The following is a 23,117-nucleotide window of genomic DNA, read 5'->3' as shown; positions in this document are numbered from 1 at the left end:
CCATACGCTACCCTGGCCTTTGACACACATGTAATTTAATTTCACTTGCCCCTGTCAACCAGAGCCACAGAGGTGATTCCAGGGGTGTATTTCATATCTCCCAAACAATCATCAGGAGTATTTATGACAACTGCTAATGAGGAGCTTTGTTTGCTATTGATAGGTGGTTTGTTCCAGAGTATGGCATGTCTCTGAGTTAGGACTCTATCCCTCCAGCATGTGCTGTTTAGTGAGCTGACAAGGTGTAGGGCCCTAGAGTGTGTATCTGGGAGGGATTGTAATATGTTTACGTGGAGGATGTCCAACAGCTATGGGTGTGACATAGCTCAGTATGTTAGGCAGAGGTCACCTCTGGGTAGGCGCTATGCAACACAGTGTAGCTGTGGTTTTGTGAGTCGGTCTGCATAGGGCATCTGTTTGAGGCCGGTATTACTCTTTGTGAGGTATGTCTGTGGCCTTTCCAGTTGCTGTAGTTGGCATTGTACTCTCTAATGGGTTTTAAGTGTGATAAGTAGAGGGGAACACTGACCTATATTTCCCTAGATGACACACCTTTTGTGATGACGTGTACCATGTAGACAGAGTACATGACCAGTGTGGCACTGTGATTATCAAAGGGGAGGCTACTGTCCACCTGTGTCCCATGTTCCCTTATCACACTTTGGTGTTAGGTAGACTACCACCTATGTGGTAGTTAATGGGTACAGTATTCTGGCAAGAAGGATGGCACTGCAGTGTCAACACTGAGCTTCAGTCCATACCTTGGTTGCCAGGCACCTGTCGCAGTAAGTATGCCCCATGTCTCTCTCCCTCTATATATATATATATATATATATATATATATATATATATATATATATATATATATATATATATATATATATATATATAGATATATATATATATATATATAGATATATATCTATATATATATACATATATCTGCGTATATATATATATATATATATATATATATATATATATATATATATATATATATATATATATATATATATATATATATATATATATATATATATATATATATATATATACACACACATACATACACATACATATAACATCCATTGCTGTACATATAGATGTACATATAGGCACATATACAGTCCACTATTCATGGTGGGAATATCACTTATGCAACAGTTGTGAGATATACAGTTATGTAATAATATTGCACAGTATTGTGCAGACTGCATTGAAGGTGTCCTCAGCCAATGTAGCTTTAGCAGGCCTCACTGGCTGCAACACTGCAAAACTGACAGAGCATACCCACAGTGTTTAACCAGCACATGTCATATACCAGCACTGCATGCTATTTTCTTTGCCACACACTACAACCTACATAGAAATATGCACATAACAGCCTTCAACAACATATATATGTACACCCTTCACAAACAGTTGCAGTGTGTCTCTTACCCTATGCACATGTACAGATACATAGAGATACATACTGCTACCACATATGGATGATTCACAGTATGTAGAGTACTCTTCATAAACATCTACTACATGCCAGCAAATACATATGTGTTACATACCTTTTGTTTGTATTGCTGTGTTCCATTTGTTTTTAAAGGAAATTTTTTTTTCTGTCTGTTGCTTTATTTTTCTGTGCCTCTCTGTTTCTGTCTCTTTGTCTTTGTCTGTGTCTGTGTCTCTGCCTCTGTCTCTCTCTCTCTCTCTCTGTCTCTCTCTTGCTGCAATGAGATTATTGCATGTGTAGACAGCAAGTACAGCCTGCTTTTCTAGGTATCTGCACATGTGCATGTGATGGCCTCTGCACCAATTGGTGCCCACCATTTACTAATTGCATGCAGCCTGCTGTGTGGTAATTGCAGTACTCACTGTCATAGCAGCCCACTGCTATAAAATGCTAGGTTAGGTAGGCGTAGCCCTTTCAGCTTTCCAAAGTGGGGCCCATGCTTGTTTGCTGTGGACACCGTTGTGTCAGTCAGAAGGTTGGTATACTTCTTATCTCTGAAGCTAGGGTTGTAGCCAGTGATTTGCATGTTGTACTCAAACCTGAATGTTGCTGCTTCTAGTACACACTTGTCAGTGTAGAATTTTACTCACCCCTCCACATGCTTACACAAGATACATGGGAGTATGTACTTTCTTTTCTAATTAGACAATTAACTGCCATACAAAAGTAGTTATTGCAATGTATTCCTCTGGCACATGAACTGTTTGTGAACTACTATACTGTAAATATTAATTACCTCACTTCTGAACAGTTTGTTGTTTATTTGTGTTGACATTAGCATGGGCTGCTCAAGACAACTGGACACATTTCAGTACTGAGTATGCCTACCTACATCCTTGGTAGAGCCTGAATACACAGGTATATTGTTCTTTTGGGTAGGGGTGCAGAAGTACAGAGAGCATTATATATTATTGTGTGATGTTTATCTTGCTGAACATACAGGGTTGCTGTGTACCTGTTAGTCTAACAAGGCAAGTAGTCTGTCTGCATAGCTCCCACTTGTGGACATATCCAGATGGTAGCCAGAGGTTAGCCTATTATTCTTTGTCTGTGCACCACACCGGTCTTTTCTGCACTGGAACAATGGCATTGTCACAGTTGGTTGCTAACAGTACATGGCTACATCCTTTGATATTTCTGTGTTGTACTCCTACATAAGGGTATGCTTGTGGGACTCATTCCAAAGCTATTTGCAGAGTGTGTAACAGCAGAAAAGCTGAAATGCCTGTGTGTTTCTGCCTCTGCCAGGCCTCTGATACACTCAGGTATATATTTGAACAGCCTCAGGGAAAGGTACATATAAGTGGGGTACACCTGTAATATATTACAGACATTAAGTTGAGACTGTGAGAGAATCAGAGCATATGTATTAATACACCTTTTCTGACATGCATGCAGTGTGTACTATTACTTATTGACATTATTCATTAAGTGTAATTCCCCACTTTTCGGCCTACCGTCAGTACTTTTCAGAGGGATTCTGAGGGACAAAGCTAACATTTGTTTAGGAATCAGGGACATCCCTGAAAAGCAGTCACAGTTGGGAAGTATGGCCTTTGCCCTATTCAAATATGCCAGTGTTTATCCTGCTCTGATACTGTGTGGGGTTTGCAAAGTGCTACTGTAACATTATTTCCTGCTAGAATGGCTGGTTCACTTTTCACAGTCATGATATGCAATTCCACAACAACTGCTGGTAAAGATCCACAGAACAAGATTTGTGTTATGACATTCCTATTTTCCCTTTACAGTCACTCATTGTAATGCATGATATATTTATTACAGCACCAACTTGTTGTAAATCTACTGTGTCCTAGTGGTACTTCATGCAGTGTAGTGTGTCCAAGGTCTGGGGTTCTAGACTGACAGAGGTGTTTTATTTTGCTGCTCAGCAGAACAAGGGCCCTGCCATGCAGAGTGACTAAGGCACTTTTAAGCAGTTGTAAGCGGGTTTGTGCGGGTTTGCATGACGCTTAGCAATACTTAGCTAAGCGCACACATGGGCACCCTCGCTTAAACCTGCTAACTACTGCTTAAAAGTGCTTACTTTCGCGAACCCCCATGCTAATTTCTTTGAAAGAAAAGAAAACGGGGAGATAGGAAAGTGGTGAAAAAGGGGGCACAAAGAGGGAAAGACAGTAGGGAAACAAGCTTGGGATGTGCAGGACGGGTGTAGGGAAGGTCCATAGCTGCCCATTTCTTTACCAGCAACAGCTGTGCATATGCAATAAATTTGGAGTGAAATTTGAAACCTTCCACCCCTGAGAGAGGGGTGAGGACAACAAAGTATGTTGTACTGCCAATTATAATTATCAGTTTACATGTCCAGCGGACATGTGTGCAAAATGGGCAGCTATGTATGGGGCGTAATTTTTTTATGGTAACAGATTGCCCCCTTTTTTTTTCAGGTGAGAGTGGAAAGTGAGGTAGAAGAAGTAGGTATATTTGGGGAGGTAGGTTGGGGATGTAAACAGGCAAGACAAACAAGACGCATACAGGGGCAGAGCATGACACATGGACTGGGTGAACACAATTGACGGGGAAGCATGTTTGGAAATCGCAAGCCCATGAGCCCACAGATGATAACAGTGGAACTGAGATCCCCACCCATGGGCAGTCACCACTGCACCTTCACAGCCCCGAGGGTGGCTGTGCTGGGGGCTGCGTAGGAGGGGCAGGCTCACCCATGAGTTGCGCCACTCTCACCTGGATCTCCCTACGCACCACAGCCCAAACCCTTCAGAGGGTGACAGGTGGCCCTTCTCTGCCCATGCTTGCATGGGGGGATGAGCCCCATCCCCTGCAGCGCTTCCACCCGAAGGTGGCACAGGACCAATGGAGGAGGGGAGCCCGGACTGGGCACCGGACCTGCTGGTGCCAGGTGCAATCGCCAGCTGAGGAGGGACAGGTGGGTCTGCTGGGACCGGCCTTCCCATACGTTCTGTGATTAGGTGTGTTTAATTACGACATAAACAACAGCATTCCAAATTAGTTGTAACAGCATGCAGTAATATTCCCATTAACCCAACACACCAAGGTTCCAACAGTTGAACAGCAAGCATAACACATGCATATACTGAACGACAGTGAACATTCCAACAGCATGCAGGGATGATTGGTGGCAACAGGCCACCAAGATTGTGGTGTTTGAACAGGGCACATGCATCAAAGTATATGCAGATATTTATAGAACATTAGGACATATGTCCCAACAAATGTTTTGAGATTAGACATACCCATTGAGGTGTGGAATTGCATTGTTTATGCACATAGAGTAGGGTGTAGAAAGAAACCTCAATTAACATCTTATAAGTACTTTTAGTCTCCACTACATTCCTATTGACTGCAGGTGTATATCCCCTACATGTATTATTACACTTGGCAACATGCATTAGGTTGTGTAATGGGTTTGGCTAGTTCATTATATACCTGACCTATATCTGACATACTAACTGTCCAAGATGCAGATGTTACTGCTACATAGTTATTTATTTTATTTATATTTATATATCTACATATCTGGATGTGTTCACGTGACATTTTCAGTTAAATTTCTACAGAACCCTACATTTCGTGTAGCACACACATTTCTGGGGAACACATTAACAAGCTACTCATGTGCCATATTTACTTATGCATGCCAGCCATTAACTGACTGTTGAGGACTGTATATATGCTTCATAGCTACTGGCACTTCCATCATCCACTTTATATGGGACTGCCCAACTGTGGGTTGACAGCACTTAATACAACAGTACTATTTGTATAATGCAAGGGTACAACAACATTTCAAAGTAAGTGACACAGACACACTCCAAGTATTATACCTTTATTAATTACATTACACACTTTTCTACAGGCTCTCTCCTTTATTTGATATTACAGTGCATATGGAAGACATATTCAAGACATATTATACTTTTATTAATAGGTTACAACACTCTTTTTCAGGCTTGCTCACTTATTTTATATGACAGTACATGCAGAGATATTATTCCAGACTTATTTTACCTTTATTAATGGGTTAGTACACTCTTTTTCTGGCTCTCTGACTTATTTTATATAACAGTACATGCAGAGGAATTATTCAAGGCATTTTATGGATGTATTATTGGGCTACAACACTTTCTTTCAGGTTCTCTCACCTATTTTATATAACAATACATGCAGAATAATTACTAACCTGCCTGGTGGTGCAGCCTTAGCAGCCTATCTGCATAGGTTTGCTGATTCGCAGCACGGGCACCTGCAGCTGTGAAGTAAATGAAGGGATATTGAGCCATACCTATCCATTATAAAGACTAAATTAGCATGTCTCACATACTGCATTCCATGGCTACCTACTCAGTAGTGGGGCATCTTGCATGTCACGGGCTTCCTGTATCCATTGGTTCAGTAGGTCCTGCTTCTGTCTCTTCAGGTCTTTATGGTGGTGACGGACCTGCTCACTAGTCCAAGGAATGCCTGTGGCACTGGTGAGATCATGAGCTAACGGGTTCCAAGCCTCTGCTTTGTACTCCGTCCCTTGGAACTAGCCCTGCAGGAGTCTTGACTCATGACAGTGGACAAAGAGCCAAACCATGTATTTTGACTCCTCGATGCTCCAGCGTTGCGCTCGAAAGTGAGTACCCTCTCCAGCACCAGCCATTCTAACCACAGATGGGAGCTACAATCAGTTATGGCGAGTATTCCCGCCTATGGGGCTTAAATATGCTGCATTTCTCGCACTTTTTTGTGATTGGCCGTTTTTGAAAAATCTCGGCTGACTGCAGACCTGCTTAGCAATGGTTAGTCTACCATTTATAAGTATATGTATGTTAACACTGGCTGTTTATCCTAAGCTGTCATGGCTTAGTGGTTCAGTACTTTGATTATAGTGCACAGTGTCCTGGTTTCGAACCTTGTCATTACTTTTATTTTACTACAGTCCAGACAGGCTAGGGGGTGTGGCTGTGTTTAGGCAACTTTGCTCTACGTTGCCCGACGGTGCGCTGGTTGGTGCAGCGCGCACCTCCGTGCAAACTGATTGTGCTAGGTAAAGCGCTACTTAGCTATGGGCAACTATATTGCACTGGGTAAAGCATTGCTTAACTACAGGCAACTATATTGCGCTGGGTAAAGCAATGCTTAACTACGGGCAACGATATTGCGCTGGGTAAAGTGCTGCTTAACTACGGGCAACTATATTGCACTGGGTAAAGCGCTGCTTAACTACAGGCACCTATATTACACTGGGTAAAGCGCTGCTTAACTACGGGCAACTATATTCCGCTGGGTGAAGCGCTGCTTAACTACGGGCAATTATATGTCAGGATCCTTCTTATATTTATAAATATACATTTTGTTCACTGATACATAGGCCATTTCAATGCTTTTTAGTAAAATTTTATTCATATATGTTAGGAATTATTTCATATACTAATTTAAAACATAAAATAGAAAGGGGAGTGGTGGGACTCGAACCGTGCATGCCTCATCTTTGTGCGAATGCTCTACCACTATGCTATTGCTATTTGGCTTAATTTGCATAAACATTCCTTATTATGCTCTTCAGTGTTGAAATTGCTAACTGCAGCTAAGCAATGGGCACACCCATGCAAACACACACAAATATGGGCAGCTATATCGGGAATTAGAAAAAAAAATTAAAAGTTTTACTTTTTATAACTGTACTGGGGGTTTACAATGTGAGGGAGTGTAGTGTTGGGTATGTAGACATTTGAGCGGACTCGCTCATGTGTGTTGACATTTCACATTTCAGACACTTGCAGGGGCGTGGACCTTTGGACTGCTCGGTAGTCAGACACACCCTCTGCCTTCCTGCACGGTCCGTGTTAGACTTGGAGTGGAGTCAGCGTGCCCTCATGAATATGCCTGGCACGCTGGCATCATACCGTTCAACTGCAGTTTCCGAGTAAGACTTATTTAGTCTTACACGGAGGATTTGTGAATCTGGGGGTATGTATCTATACCTTTAGGGTGGAATGATTCATGCTTAATTTGTTCTGAGAACAGATTGGTTATTTAAAAATTTTGTCACAGGTATATATAGGGCAGTTGTTTAAGGGCATGTTGTCTGATGAAGCAATGTTTATCATTGTGAAAGCACTCCCTTATCTACAATAAAAGCTTTTGAATTTTATTCATCTGGATTGACAGCATTTATTCCAGCTACCTTCAGCTTTGGGTGTGGTTTTCATTATCCTTATTAACGTTTAATCCAGTTAAGTCAAAACATTCAGCCATTAAACACATGTAAGTGTTGAAGTGGTCAGTTTCCTCTGTCAATGTAATAATGCAACCTAGTTTAATATTGTCCACATACTTGACCATCCAAACATTAGATATCTTTGGAATAAATGAAAATAAAAGATTGAACAACACTGGCCATAGAACTGATCCATGGGGGACCCTTTGTTCATTTCAGTCCTGCTAGATGTGAAATTTTCTGTCCTTTCTCTCTCTAATCTACCAAGAAGAAAGTTAGCCATCCAGCAAACAATGTATAGTTTACTTTTGTGTTTGAGCATAACATCAATCACAGCAGAATGAGGAACACTGTCAAAAGCCTTAGACAAATCCAAGAAGACCACAACTACAGACATGTCCATGTCCAAGGCAATTCTCACTGGGTCATAAAATTCAACTAAATTAGAGAATGTAGAATTATTTTATAAAACCATGTTGAGTGAGATCCATTAAACATCCCTGAAAGTCTTGATTAAAGAAAAACTCCCCCTCTCTACAATTTAACTCAACTCTTAGATTACTTTTCTCCCAACATCATGGTTCCAGTATTGTGTAAGTACTTTACAAAACTTTCATTCCCATGCCTTGAGTTCAAAGGAAAGTAATGACCACCCACTTTTTTTAAGCTTAACTTCTCACATAATTTGCTGAGGAATTTGTCTATGCCTGGTACTGCTGACAATCTTATACAATTAATTAGTCCTGCTCATGTCAGGAACTCAGCAGCTGCTATAGAAAAGACAGAGAGGTGTGAAACTCTTTTCCACTGTCATTATTGCAGACAAGAAGAAAACTTACACTGATTCACAGCCACATCAAAGTAGCTATGCCTTTCATAGGAAAACAGAGCAATTAGATAAGTCAATGGTTCAAAGGCAGTTGTCATCTCCTTTGACAAATTTACAAAATACACTTTATGCATCGCCACTTAGCTAGAGTTGAACTATTCCTGGCACCATAAAGTCTGCTCTTCAAAATTTCTTGTAGAACTAGCCAGTTTTTTTAGTTTTAGCACTCAAATCTGTTTCTTTGAGCTCAGCACTTGTTCAGAACTCGTAAGCACTAAATAAGTTACAATTTACTACAGCACTCAACTTTCCTCACTTGTCTGTAGGAAAACAATTTTTAGTACTTAATAAATAAGCACCTATCCAGGCATGTCTAAGGATCGGCTCCCGGTGTTTTCTCCTGTCTACCTGCTGAATCTGGGCATCTTAGGGCAATGCAGCAATTGCCTCATGTACACAGACAACCCTCTCCTTCTACCACCCAACATTACAACCTGTGAGAGCTGCACTTATATAGCCAAACTGGAAGCACAGCTCTCTTCACCTAAGACCGGACTAGACAGTCAAGAGGAGAAGGTAAACACTTGCACCACACCACACTCATCACATAGTCCCTCAAACAATACACCACTAAAACACACACATAGCAACACAAAACACACACCTACATTCACAGAGGCTCTCAATAAAAATCTGTTCAAGCAACAGAGACCTCCAAAGCAGAAACACATGCAACCTCCACCCCCCCAACACAACCCAAATGACACATTGCCCACAAACTCAGTGTGCCACTCAACCACAGCCCGCAAGGCATAACAACGTACCCAACACTCTAGTCATAGGTGACTCTATAGTCAGGCACACTGATGTTCCACTCACCAGGCTAAACAAGGAGAAAGTTACTGTCAGCTGCCTGTTGGGTGCCAGGATCCGCAATATAATGCACAAACTCAGGTCACTCCACAACAAGTACAAATATGACTCTGACATTGTCCATGTTGGTGTGAATGACCTGAGATGTACCTCCCTAGACTACATGAAAAGAGATATGGAGGAGCTCTCCAATCTTGTAGCCCAGGGAGTTATGACCCTAGCCCTGAGTAGCATCCTGTCATCACCCAGAATGAGAGTACAAGGACAAAATGATTGACTTCAAAAATTGGCAAAGCTTTTGGTGTCATTCTAAGGGGATCCAGTATCTGTCTGCCTGGGATGGCATGATCGACAGACCATGATGCTTTGCCAGAGGTGGCCTGCACCTTTCACCCTTGGGATTCTAGATGCTGGCTAAGGCTCTTGCCACACCTATAGTACCTTTTTTAGGCAAGGTTCAAATGACAAATTCACCACTGTAACAGGTACAGGCAAGCAAAATCCGAGGGTAATGCTACTCAATGCTAGAAGTCTAAACCTTAAAATGCATGCACTCAAGGCACTCCTTAAAATGGGGAAGATTGACATCTGTGCAGTGACTGAGACCTGGATCCAGGGAGCACCCCTGCATTACCAGGCTATAATTCATACCACACCTTTTGGCCACCTAACCTGAACCGAAACACTAAAGGTGGAGGCGTGTCCATATTCATTAAGGATATCCACACCTCCAGGCAAGTTGCTCAGCTTAATGCATCCGCGATTATCCAAGTGCAACTAACTCTACAGATCCCCCACCATGCCCCAGGATTCCTCATTTCTTGATACACTGGAAAATATTAGGGTACAACCCAACACCCTAATAATGGGCTATTTCAACTACCCACCATTAACTGGATAAACTACTTATGTACCAACTCTTTTGCTCATCATTTTTTGGAATTCATAAATTCCAACGCCTTGGATCAACTTATCCACACCCCCACCAGGGGCAGCAATATTCTAGACCTGGTCATTACCAACATGAGCGACCGGTGTTCCACACCAGAAGTCAATTCCTCACTGGTCAGATCTGACCACAAGCTAATTAACCTAGACATCCACATCCCGTCCCCACTCCCCATTAGGAAAACCAATGTAAAAAATTTCCCCGAAGCCAATTTCATGCTTCTTAAGATAGAAGTGGCAAACTTCACAACACCCATTCAGATGGACAACAGAAGTACGACTGCTGAATCCTACATAAATGCACTTTATAAGCACTTACACGAGTGCATGGATTGTACTATCCCTAACAGAATCAAGATGCTATTCTCCAAAAAAAAATGAAGCCAATCTGGTGGTCCCCTGCCATAAACAAACTCTACAACAGAAGAAAGAAACTGTTGAAAAAAGAGTAAAATCCCATAACTGGAAGAACTCCCTGGTCAGCCTCAGTAAGAAGCTGAGATCCCTCATAAAATCCCCCAAAGCTAGTTATGAAAACAAAATCACCACTGATTCTAAAGACAACCACAAAGCATTCTATAGCTTTGTCAAGAATCTCAATGACAACACTCAGATCTGCTCTGAGTTATAGCACAATAGCACTAAATATACAGAACCAACTGATATAGACAACATCCTGGCAGATAGGTTCAGTGCTAACTTTACCTCCCCTCACCCCCTAAAGGGCCCATCTCTATACCAGAAGAATGCAAAGTTCCTGTAATAATGGCTGCACAGGTAGAAACCACAGTCTCCAAAGCCAAGAACACAGCATCCATGGGACCTGACAACATCCCAGGCTGTGTTCTACATGAAATACAGAATGAACTGACACCCCACCTAATCACCATGTTCAATCATAGCCTTACCCCGGGCTTTGTGCCCACTGAATGGTGCACAGCAACAGTTATCCCACTCCACAAAGGGTGAGCAACCACGGACCCCGGGAACTACTGCCCCATTAGCCTAACGAGCCTGGTCTGCAAGGCCATGGAATGTATCATCATGGACCTTATAAACGAAGGCATTGGTAATCTCCAAACTCTAGACCCCACCCAGTTCGGGTTTGTAAAAGGCAAATCATGTCTCTTAAACCTGACTGACTTCTTTGAAGCAGTCACCAAAGCCGCCGTAGATGAGGGTAAGGTGGTTCACACACCCTATCTAGATCTCGCCAAGGCTTTTGACACCATCCCCCACTCTGGAATTATAGATAAACTCACTAAACTAGGTATAAATCCCTATATTACAAGATGAGTTACCAACTGGCTCACTGACAGAACCCACACTGTGAAAATAGCAGACTCCAAATCTGACTTCAGACCAGTGACAAGTGGAGTACCACAGGGTTCAGTCCTGGGTCCTCTCCTTTTTGGTATCTACTTTTTTGAAGTACAGGCTAACACAGAAGGTCTTTGGCTAATGAAGTTCGCAGATGACTGAAAACTAGGAGCCATAACTGAAACTCCTAATGATGTGGACATCCTACAAAAGGGCCTCACTAAGACAGATGCCTGGTGTCAAAGCCAATGCCTCAAGCTCAATTCCAAAAAGTGCATTGTCATCTCCTTTGAGCTACCACATAGGTGTTAGTCTACTTAACACTGAAAGTGTGATAAGAGACCTTGGGACACAGGTGGACAGTAGTCTCTCCTTTGATAATCAAATCACCACAGTAGTCAGGAAATCCTTCTACGTGGCACACCTCATACTAAAAGGTTTCTCATCCAGGAAAAAAGAGGTCATTGTTCCCCTCTACTCGTCACTCATTAGATCCATTATAGAGTACAACGCCCCTTTTGGTATGTACCTCACAAGACATTTACAACAACTGGAAAGGCTGCAGACATACCTCACAAAGAGGATTACCAGCCTCAAACAGATGCCCTACGCAGACCGTCTCAAACTCCAGCTTTACTCCATCGCATATCGCCTACTCAAGAGGCAATCTCTGCTTAACATACAAAGCTATGTCAAACCCAGAGTTGTTGGACATGCTCCACTTAAAGAAATCCCAATCCCTCCGAGCTACTTGCTCTAGGGACCTAAACCTTGTCACCACAATAAACAGAACAGGCTGGAGGGATAGATTCCTGTCCCAGAGACTTCCCATACTCTGGAACAAACTACCTATCTATATCAAACAAAGCTCCTCATTAGCACTCTTCAAGAAAAATCTCGATGATTAGATGGGAAATAGGAAATTCACCCCAAGGATCACCTCTGTGGCTCTGCTCGACAGGGGCACAGGAAAATAATTTTCTTGGGTGGCGAAAGCCAGGGTTCCTTTTTGGCTAGGCTTGTATAGGCCCTAGGGCCAATAGCCTAGCACCTACCTATGAACCTATAAGCAGCATCACAGTATTGAAATACTAAACTTTAAACTATAGATTTTTGTTGTTTATACTACTTTCCATTTTAAGATGACTTAAATGTAGTATCTAAGGTATCTATAACATTTAGAGAAAAGTCAGAGAATGTTTTTTTCTTGTAATTCTTGTAAAGTAGCAACATATTTACCAAAGTGGGGGGTGGGGATTGTCAATTGATCTTGGACTACAAAAAAATGCTTTGGACAAAGGCATGCAATTTAGCTACTTTTTTGGTACAGCATATAACTCCGTAGTATACTGTAAACAAGCTCCAAGATGCAGACAAATGAGGTTTACTCAAAAAATAAAAGACCCAATCCTGTTACAGAAGGTATATAAGATGACAGTTACTGACACTTATCCCATTATATGTGAATGGGATGGGAATATACCACTACTTCCTTATGTCTAGTATGACTCATCTAAAACAGATTTAAAATGGATTATGGGAAATTAAAAGGCATGAAATAAAACAAGATCACATTGATACGTCAATCCCCATTGGCAGCCATTTTGCAGAAAACATATTCAAATTCTATAAGAAGCAGTCAGAGTGATTATGAGGTGTTAAAATAACTCTGAAAACAACGATAGAGTGAAAAAAATAGTCTTTTAATTCTAAGCTGGATTTTTCCTTTAAGAAAGAAAAGTAGTTACCTTTCAAAACTTTTCTCCAACAGTGAAGTAAGACTAATAGGTTGATAATTATTTATATTATCTGTTGGATCCCCCCCATGAATTGGAATTAATGTTCGCAAGTTTCCAACTGGCAGTAACAGTGACAGAATGCAACAGGTGCTTAAAAAATGAGTGATAGTAGCTAAAATAAATGTAGGGCAATATGCCCAGAAAATGCCTGAAATATCATGAGATCCCATACCACTATCTGGATTAATATGACTCAAAGATGTTTGCACAAGGTCAAATTGCAAACTGGGCACATTCAATCTTTTTCTTTTAAAATTCTAACATAAGAAACATTGTTAAACAGTGTAGCATCTTCTGCCAAGATTCACCATTAATTCTCCAGCATTCAGCACTTCACCTAGAGGAGAAATTTGTCCAAATGATTTAACCTTATTACTGATGGATCTAACGTAAGAATACAATTTCTTAGAACAAGGGCTACTAATTAAATTATCTTAAAATTTACTTTTTGCTAGTCTCAAAGAGGCGTTTAACCTTCTGGAGAATACATTATAGATCCATTTTAAATAATTTCTCCTGAACCTCTTTTAGAACCTAAATTTCTTCCTTTTTTCCTCAGAAGTTTAGTATAACCAGTGTAACAACATGGATGTGTATTCCTCAGTAAATTGTTAGTTACTGCTATCTTAATATCCAAACAAAAGAACTTTCATAATTTTTTTCAAAGTTCTGTCATTTATTCACATTATTTACCTCTGAGGAATTCAAGTCCATAGAATTTATTTGACTAATAATATCCATCTCAAACAGCTTAGACTGATTCATACAAAAAGCTTTAGTTATCATATTATGAAATGCAAAGGAAATCAGGACCATGTTTGTATTCATACATGCATCTTTGAACAAATCATACATGCATCTTTGAACAAAGAGGGATATTCCTATAATAAATAGCAATGTCAGGTAAGGCTGCATCCTACATAAACTCAGGCGTGAACTTGCAGCACCATTAGGCACCTTATTAAACCAAAGCCTGAGTACCAGTTCTGTCCCAGCCAAGTGGAGGACAGCCATTGTCACCCCTTTACACAAAGGTGGAGTGTCCACCAATCCAGGAAATTCTAGACCCATCAGCCTAACTAGCCTGATCTGCAAGGATATGGAATGGATTATCATGGACCTCATTAAGAGGGACATTGGAAACCTCCAAACACTCGACCCCACACAGTTTGGCTTTGTCAAGGGGAAGTCATGTCTGTTAAAATCTGGTCGACTTCTTTGAGACAGTCACCAAAGTCATGGATGAAGGGAAGACAGTGCACACCCCCTTCCTTGACCTGGCCAAAGCCTTCGACATTATTCCCCACTTGGGCATAGTAGATAAACTCTCTCAACTAGGTATCAATCCATATGCTACCAGATGGGTAGCAAACTGGCTCACTGATAGAACCCACCTAATCAAAATAGGGGGAAGCAACCTCAAGCAGTAGACCCGTAATGAGCAGATTACCCCGGGGATCAGTCTTGGGGCTTCTGTTATTCAGGATATACTTTTCTGAGGTGCAGACCAAAACTAGTGGGCTATGGCTGACCAAGTTTGCAGATGACTGCAAGATGGACATAGTCATCAATTCCCCAAGTAATCTGGATGTCCGCCAAGAGGGTCTCACCCAAACAAATGACTGGAGCCAGAAACATGGCCTCAAGCTGAATGCCAAAAAATGCATCATCATCCCCTTTGGGGAGAGTGACATCCCCACATATTATCACATTAATAATGTCTTAAGTACATAATCAGTAGTGAGGGATTTCGGCACCAGGTTGATAGCAATCTGACTTTTGACCACCATGTTGCTTCCATTGTATGGAAAGCTTTCTACATGGCACACCTCATAGGGTATCTCATCCAGGAACAAAGAGGTCATAAGATCGCTGTATTCTTCCCTTATAAGGCCAATTATTGAGTGCAATGCCCCCTTCGGCATGTACCTTGCAAAGCACATGCAACAGCTGAAGAGACCACAGAGGTTCCTCACCAGGAGAATCCAGGACCTCAAACACCTACTCTACACACATAGACTAAAAGCCCTGTCCCTGTACTCCATTTCATACAGACTCCTCAGAGGTGACCTCTGTCTGGCATACAAAGCAATCTCAAACCCTGCCTTGATGGGACCGCTGCATATCTGCAAACGAAGCTTCACTTCAGCAACCCATACACGCAACCTCAACCTGCTCTGTGATATCAATAGGACTTGTTGGTGGGAAAGATTTGTGTCCCAGATAATCCCCCATCTGTGGAATAGACTCCCTCCCCACGTCAAGCAGAGTACCTCATTATCCCTTTTTAAGTGCAACCTGGATAACTGGATGAGGAACAGAAAATACAGCCCTGGGATTCCACCTGTGTCCCTGCTGGACAGGGGCTCTAGGTGCTGACTTGTCTAAACATGGGTTAAACTCTTAGCTAGGCTTATAAGAACCTAAGGGCCAATAGAAAAGTAACATCCTATGATCCTATGATCCTTTTAAAATAATAATCTGCATATGTAACAGTGTAAATAATGTACTACTTTACAGGTATCATCAATGATTACTGGATATATAAAGTTTTAAAATAAGAATTGCAATTGCACACATATTTTTTACCTTTGCAGGAAAGAGTTGTAATAGATAACCAAAAAGATGAAGGTGTGAATATGCAGCTCAAAAAGAACCAGTAACCACAACAAATGAGCTAATGTAGTGTGCCAAACTAGATATATTGCTGTTAACAAACAGAAATAAAAAAAATGTGATTGCTATAAAAGTACAATTAAAGAATGTTATTTCTGTTTCATTGATGATGTCTGTACAGAGTGGTTTGTTAATGGTAGTATATCTAGGTTGGCACAGTATGTGAGCGCATTAATTGTAATAGGTAACATTACATGAAGCTAGTTTTGTGTAGGCCACATGAATATAACTAAGACATTTGATTAACACATTTATTTGTTCAGAAGTATTTCTATCTGCATGTACAAAATGTCTGAAATATCACACACTACACCCTACTTAGACTGCAGGTTAGGGCAGGTAGGAGGGGTCACTGTGCTAAGTGAATTATTTTATAAGAACATGTTTTAATTCTGTATTACTTATTTTATCAGACACAGTTCTGCAGAAAAGGAAATGCACACTTGCATGGATTGATACATTTCTGCATTTGCACTTTAGCTTTACCAGAACAAAGTGTTATATGCATTCATTTTCAACATTCAGAGTACCTTTCTTATTTCAATATTATGTTCTTAAATGGAAGGGACTATTAGTACAGTATTGTACTAATTCATACAGGTATGCATATGGAAATGAATATAAAAAATAAAAAAGAAATTGATGTTTAGACAGGATTGCAGACATATTTATATTGATATGTAGAAGAAATTCAAATACAGGTAAACAAGACAGGTCTTCTCTCTTTTAATCATTGTTGAGAAAAAAATTAGATATAACAGCCAGCAGCAAAAGAAAACATTAGAGCGACTGGTTGAATATTCTGGTAAGTATAACAAGTGTCCAAGAGAATATTTTCATCTTAGTAGTTCGTACTATGTATAAGGGGGTCCCCTTCACATGGTCAACTTTTCAAAAAGTCAACTTTCATATGGCCAAGACCATATGATTGACTTTTGAAAAGCCGACCATGGGGAACTGCTATCTCTGTACAGTGCAGAATGGGAAAATTTCCTTCTTCCGCATTGTAGTGCGATCTTAGAGTTGGTATATTTAAGTTATGGGGGGTGTGAGGGGTGGAGCCCCCCATGGGGGTGCAGGGGGGCTTGCCCCCCTGCTAACATTTGAAAGATAAGTGTTTGTTGTGTGTTTTGTGTTTATTTTACATGGTCGGCTTTTCAATAGTTGATCATATGGTCTCAGCCGTATGAAAGTCGACTTTCTGAAGTCAACCATGTAAAGCAGACCCATATAAGGTATCATTATATACTGTAACTGTAGCAATAAAAAGATATTTTTAGAAGTGATTTCTATATTTCACCCAAGGAAAATATTGTTATGGCTTTGCAGATGAAATAAATGGCTTGTATTGTCAGGCTCTGGATTGCATTGCATAAGTGGAAATTCCTTAAGATTCCAAGAACAGGCTAAGTTATTTCTTACACTTATTTCACTGAATTGCACTTCTGAAACGCTTATAATTGTGCTATACAGTTGATCTACTATATTTTTGCACTGTTATAAAGTTTTTTTTTATTGTTTCACTGCATTTATGTACTGCTTTAAACTGTTTTAACATTAATTAACTGTAAACTGCTTTTTCATACTGAGAGTTGTATTTTCTGTTTGTGATTGCTCTATCCGAACCTTTATGTGCATTTTTGTCTGTTAAAAGCATTCTCTAGTCTGCTCCTTGATCTGTTTAAAACTTTCATTTAGTGGCTACAGCTAGGAACTGTAATAGTGTGCATTACTATAATTGTTTTTGTTTTATTTAAATTACTAAATTGTAAACTGCTTTTTCATACTGAGACTTGGATTTTCTATTTGTGGGTGTTCTTTCTATGCTTTTAAAGTGAGGTTTCTATGTTCTGCTCAGGTGGCATAATCTTGATTGAGGCCTGTTGTGTAGACTGGATGTTTTGTTTGTGTTTCTGGCAGCCATTTTCTGCTGATTGTCTTCATTATTGAGAGTAACAAGGCCTCCTGACCTTCTGTAGTACGAGCGATTGGTTAATAGCAGGGGCTGAGGAGTAATCTGATCTTCCCAACTCTTCCATTCTTACTGCTATATAAACCCTGTGTCTTATAAAGGCTCTGCTTGTATTGTCAGGCTCTGGATTGCATTGCATAAGTGGAAATTCCTTAAGATTCCAAGAGCAGGCTAAGTTATTTCTTACACTTATTTCACTGAATTGCACTTCTGAAACACTTATAATTGTGCTATACAGTTGATCTACTACATTTTTGCACTGTTGTAAAGCTTTTTTTATTGTTTCACTGCATTTATGTACTGTTTTAAACTGTTTTAACATTAATTAACTGTAAACTGCTTTTTCATACTGAGAGTTGTATTTTCTGTTTGTGATTGCTCTATCCGAACCTTTATGTGCATTTTTGTCTGTTAAAAGCATTTTCTAGTCTGCTCCTTGATCTGTTTAAAACTTTCATTTAGTGGCTACAGCTAGGAACTGTAATTCCCATCCACCCTCCCTAGTGTTGTGTGTTTTTTATACTTGGTGGCTTTGCTGTTGCCCGCCCATACTGTATATTTGATCTGTGACACTCCTCCCAGTCTAGTGTCATTAATTCACTCAATCTAATAGAGAACATTTGTGAAGGTCAACCCACTCAGATTCTTAATGTTGAATTAACTTCTGTTCCAGCTTTCAACATTTCCACTTTACTGGAAAAAAAATTCTAAGCTTGCTTCCCCCCTTTCCTGTGCCAGGTCAGATATGGATTTGCTGTGTCCAGGACTGTTTGTGAGCTCCTAAGCCCCCCCCCCCACTTAATTGGGGTTAAACTATTCCTGGCGCCATAAAGTCTGTTTTTCAAAATTTCCCTTGCAACTAGCCAGCTTTTTAGTTTTAGCACTCATCTGTTTCTTTGATCTCAGCACTTGTTCAGAACTCATTGTAAGCACTAAATAAGTTACAAATTACTACAGCACTCAACTTTCCTCACTTGTCTAGAGGAAAATAGTTTTTAGTACTTAAAAAATAAGCACCTATTAGGCATGTCTAAAGGTCAGCACCCAGTGTTTTCTCCTGTCTACCTGATGAATCTGGGCATCTTGAGACAATGCAGCAATTGCCTCATGTACACAGACAACCCTCTCCTCCTACCACCCAACACTATGACCTGTGAGAGATGCACTTATATAGCCAAACTGGAAGCAAAGCACTCTTTACCAAAGACAGGCCTAGACAGTCAAGAGGAGAAGATAAACACTTGCACCGCACCACACTTATCACATAGTCCCTCAAAACCTACACCACCAAAACACACACACAGAATCACAAAACACACACCTACATTCGTGGAGGCTCTCTGTACTAATCTGCCCAAACAACAGAGACCTCCAAAGCAGAAATGCAGGCAACCTCCACCCCCCAACACAACCCAAATGACACATAGTCCACATACTCAGTGTGCCACTCAACTACAGCCCATAAGGCATAACGTACCCAACACTCTATTCATAGGTGACTCTATAGTCAGGCACACTGATGGTCCACTTACCAGGCTAAACAAGGAAAAAGTTACTGTCAGCTGCCTGTCAGGTGCCAGGATCCGCCACATAATGCACGCACTCAGGCCACTCCACAACAAGTACAAATATGACTCTGTCATTGTCCATGTTGGTGTAAATGACCGTATTTGCGCTTGTTTGCGTGGGTGTGCCCATTGCTTAACCACAGTTAACAATTATGACATTGAAGAGCATATAAGAACTACTTATGCAAATTAATCCAAATAGCAATAGCGTAATGGTAGAGCGTATGCACAAAGAGAAGGCATTCACGAGTCCCACCACTCCCCTTCTTATTTATGTTTTAAATCAGTATTTGAAATAATACCAGACATATATGATTAAAAGTTTATTAAAAGCAGTGACATGGCCAATGTATCAGTGAACAAAATATATATTTTTAAAGGACCCAGATATATAATAGCCTGCTGTAAGTAACATTTTACACAGCTAAACACAGGTGGCCATAGTTTAATAGCGCTTTACCCACCTAAACAGAGGTGCCCATAGTTTAATAGCACTTTACCCAGCTAAACAGAGTTGCCCATAGTTTAATAGCACTTCACCCAGCTAAACAGAGTTGCCCATAGTATAATAACACTTTACCCAGCGCAATAAAGTTGCCCAAAGTTTAAAAGCGCTTTACCCAGCGCAATGTGTTTGCGCGGACGTGCGCACCGCGCCAACCAGGGCACCGTAGGGCACAGGGGAGCAACGTAGAGCTAAGTTGCTTAAACGCAGCCACACCCCCTAGCCTGTCTAGACAGTATTAAAATAAAAGAATGACAAGATTTGAACCCAGGACTCTTTGCATCATAATCAAAGTACAGAACCACTAAGCCATGACAACATAGGGGAAACAGCCACTATTAACATTCATAAACTTAGGAATGGTAGTTTAACCATTACTAAGCAGGTCTGCAGTCAGCCTAGAATTTTACAAAATGGCCAATCACAAAAAAGTGCGGGAAATGCACCATATTTAAGACCCACAGGCGGGAATACATGCCATAACTGATTGTAGCTCACCTCTGCAGTCAGAATCTCTGGTGTTGGAGAGGGAGCGCGCTTCTGAGCGCAGAGATGGGGCATTGAGGAGTCCAAATACATGGTTTGGCTCCTAGTCCACCGTCACGAGGCAAGACTCCTGCAGGGCCAGTTCCAAGGGATGGAGTACAAGGCAGAGGCTTGGAACTGGTTAGCTCGTGACCTCACCAGTGCCGCAGGCGTTCCTCAGACTGGTAAGCAGGTCTGTCACCACCATGCAGACCTGAAGAGACAAAAGGAGAACCGCCTGAACCAGTGGATACAGGAGGCCCGCAGGATGCCCAAGTACTGAGTATGTAGCCATGGAATGCAGTATGTAAGAATTTAAAATGGAGTATGTATAACGTATAGGAATGTCTCAATATCCCTTCATTTACTTTACAGCTGCAGGTGACCATGTTACGAATCAGCAAGCCTATGCTGATAGGCTGCTAAGGCTGCACTGCCAGGCAGGTTAGTGATTATTCTGCATGTATTGTTATATAAAATATGGGAGAGAGCATGAAAGAAAGTGTTGTAGTCCAATAATGCAGCCATAAAATGGACTGAATAAGTCCTCTGCATGTACTGTCAGATAAAAACGTTAGAGAGTCAGAAAAAGAGTGTAGTAACCCATTAAGAAAGGTAACAAATGTCGGGAATAATATCTCTGCAGGCACTGTCATATAAAAGAATATGTGAGTGAGCCTGAAAAAAGAGTGTTCTAACCTATTAATAAAGGTATAATATGCCGTGAACATGTCTGCCATATATAAACAAATAAAGGAGTGAGCCTGTGGAAAAGTGTGCAATGTCATTAATAAAGGTCTAAAACCCAGAGTGTGTCTGTTTCACTTAGTATGAAATGTTGTTGTACCCTTGCATTATACAAATAGTAATGTGTTAGAAAGTGCTGACAACCCAGAGTTCTGCAGTCCCATCTAGAGTGGGTGATGGAAGTGCTAGTAGCTGTGAAGTAAATATACAGTCCTCAACAGTCAGTTACTGGCTGGCATGCATAAGTAAATCTGGCACACGAGTAGCATGCTAATATGTTCCCCAGAAATGTAAGTGTGCTTCAATAAATGCAGGGTACTGTACAATTAGAAGTGAAAATGTCATGTGAAAACATCCAGATATGTAGATAAAGAAATATAAATGCAACCATGAAATATGTAGCAGTAACATCTGCATCCTGGAGAGTTAGTATGTCAGATATAGGTCAAGTATAGATTGAACTAGCCAAACCCACTACACAACCTAATGCATGGTGGCAAGTGTAATAATACATGTAGGGAATATACACCTGCAGTCACTAGGAATGTAGTGTAGAGTAAAAGAGTTTATAAGATGTTAACGAAGGTTTTTTCTACACCCTACTGTTTGTGCATAAACCATGCAATTCCACACCTCAATGGGTATGTGTAACCTTAAATATTTTTTGGGATATATGTCCAATTGTTCTATAAATATTTGCACTCATGTTGATGCATGTGCCCTGTTCAAACACCACATTCATGGTGGCCTATTGCTACCAATCATCCCTGCATGCGGTTGGAATAACCACTGTTGTTCAATATATGCATGTGTTATGTTTGCAGTTCAACTGTTAGAACTGTGGTGTGTTGGGTTAATGGGAATATTACTGCATGCTGTTACAAATAATCTGGAATGCTGTTGTTTATGTTGTAATGAAACACACCTAATCACAGAACGTATGGGAAGGCCGGTCCCAGCGGACCTACCTGTCCCTCCTCAGTTGTCGAGTGCACGTGACACCAGTGGTTCTGGTGCCCAGCCCAGACTCCCCTCCTCCATTGGTCCTGTGCCACCTTCGGGTGGAAGAGCTGCAGGGGTTGGGGCTCATCCCCCCGTGCAAGCATGGGTGGAGAAGGGCCACCCGTCACCCTTCGAAGGGTCCGGGTTGTGGTGCGTAGGGAGATCCAGCATTCAGTCACTGATCCCCTATGCCAGCTTGAGGCAAGAGTGGCGCATCTCATGGGTGAGCCTGCCCATCCTACTCAGCCCCAGCACAGCCAACCCCGGGGCTGTGAAGGTTTAGTGGTGACTGCCCATGGGTGGGGATCTCAGTTCCACTGTTACCATCTGTGGGCTCATGGGCTTGCGATTTCCAAACAACCTTCCTTGTCAATTGTGTTCACCCACCCCATGTGTTAAATTCTGCTCCTGTATGCGTCTTCTTTGTCTTGTCTGTTTACCTCCCCAACCTACCTCCCCAAATATACCTACTTCCCCTACCTCACTTACCACTCTCACCTGAAAAAAAAAAAAGGGCAATCTGTACCCCCCAAAAAATTATGCCCCATACATAGCTTCCCATTTTGCACACATGTCCATAGGACATGTACACCGATAATTCTAACTGGCAGTGCAACAAACTATGTTGTCCTCACCCC

The sequence above is a fragment of the Protopterus annectens genome, chromosome 4.part0, assembly GCF_019279795.1.
Source record: "Protopterus annectens isolate FY-2018-M chromosome 4.part0, PAN1.0, whole genome shotgun sequence".
NCBI lineage: Eukaryota > Metazoa > Chordata > Ceratodontiformes > Protopteridae > Protopterus > Protopterus annectens.
The sequence above is the reverse complement of the archived record's forward strand: the minus strand, read 5'-3'. Positions refer to the sequence as shown.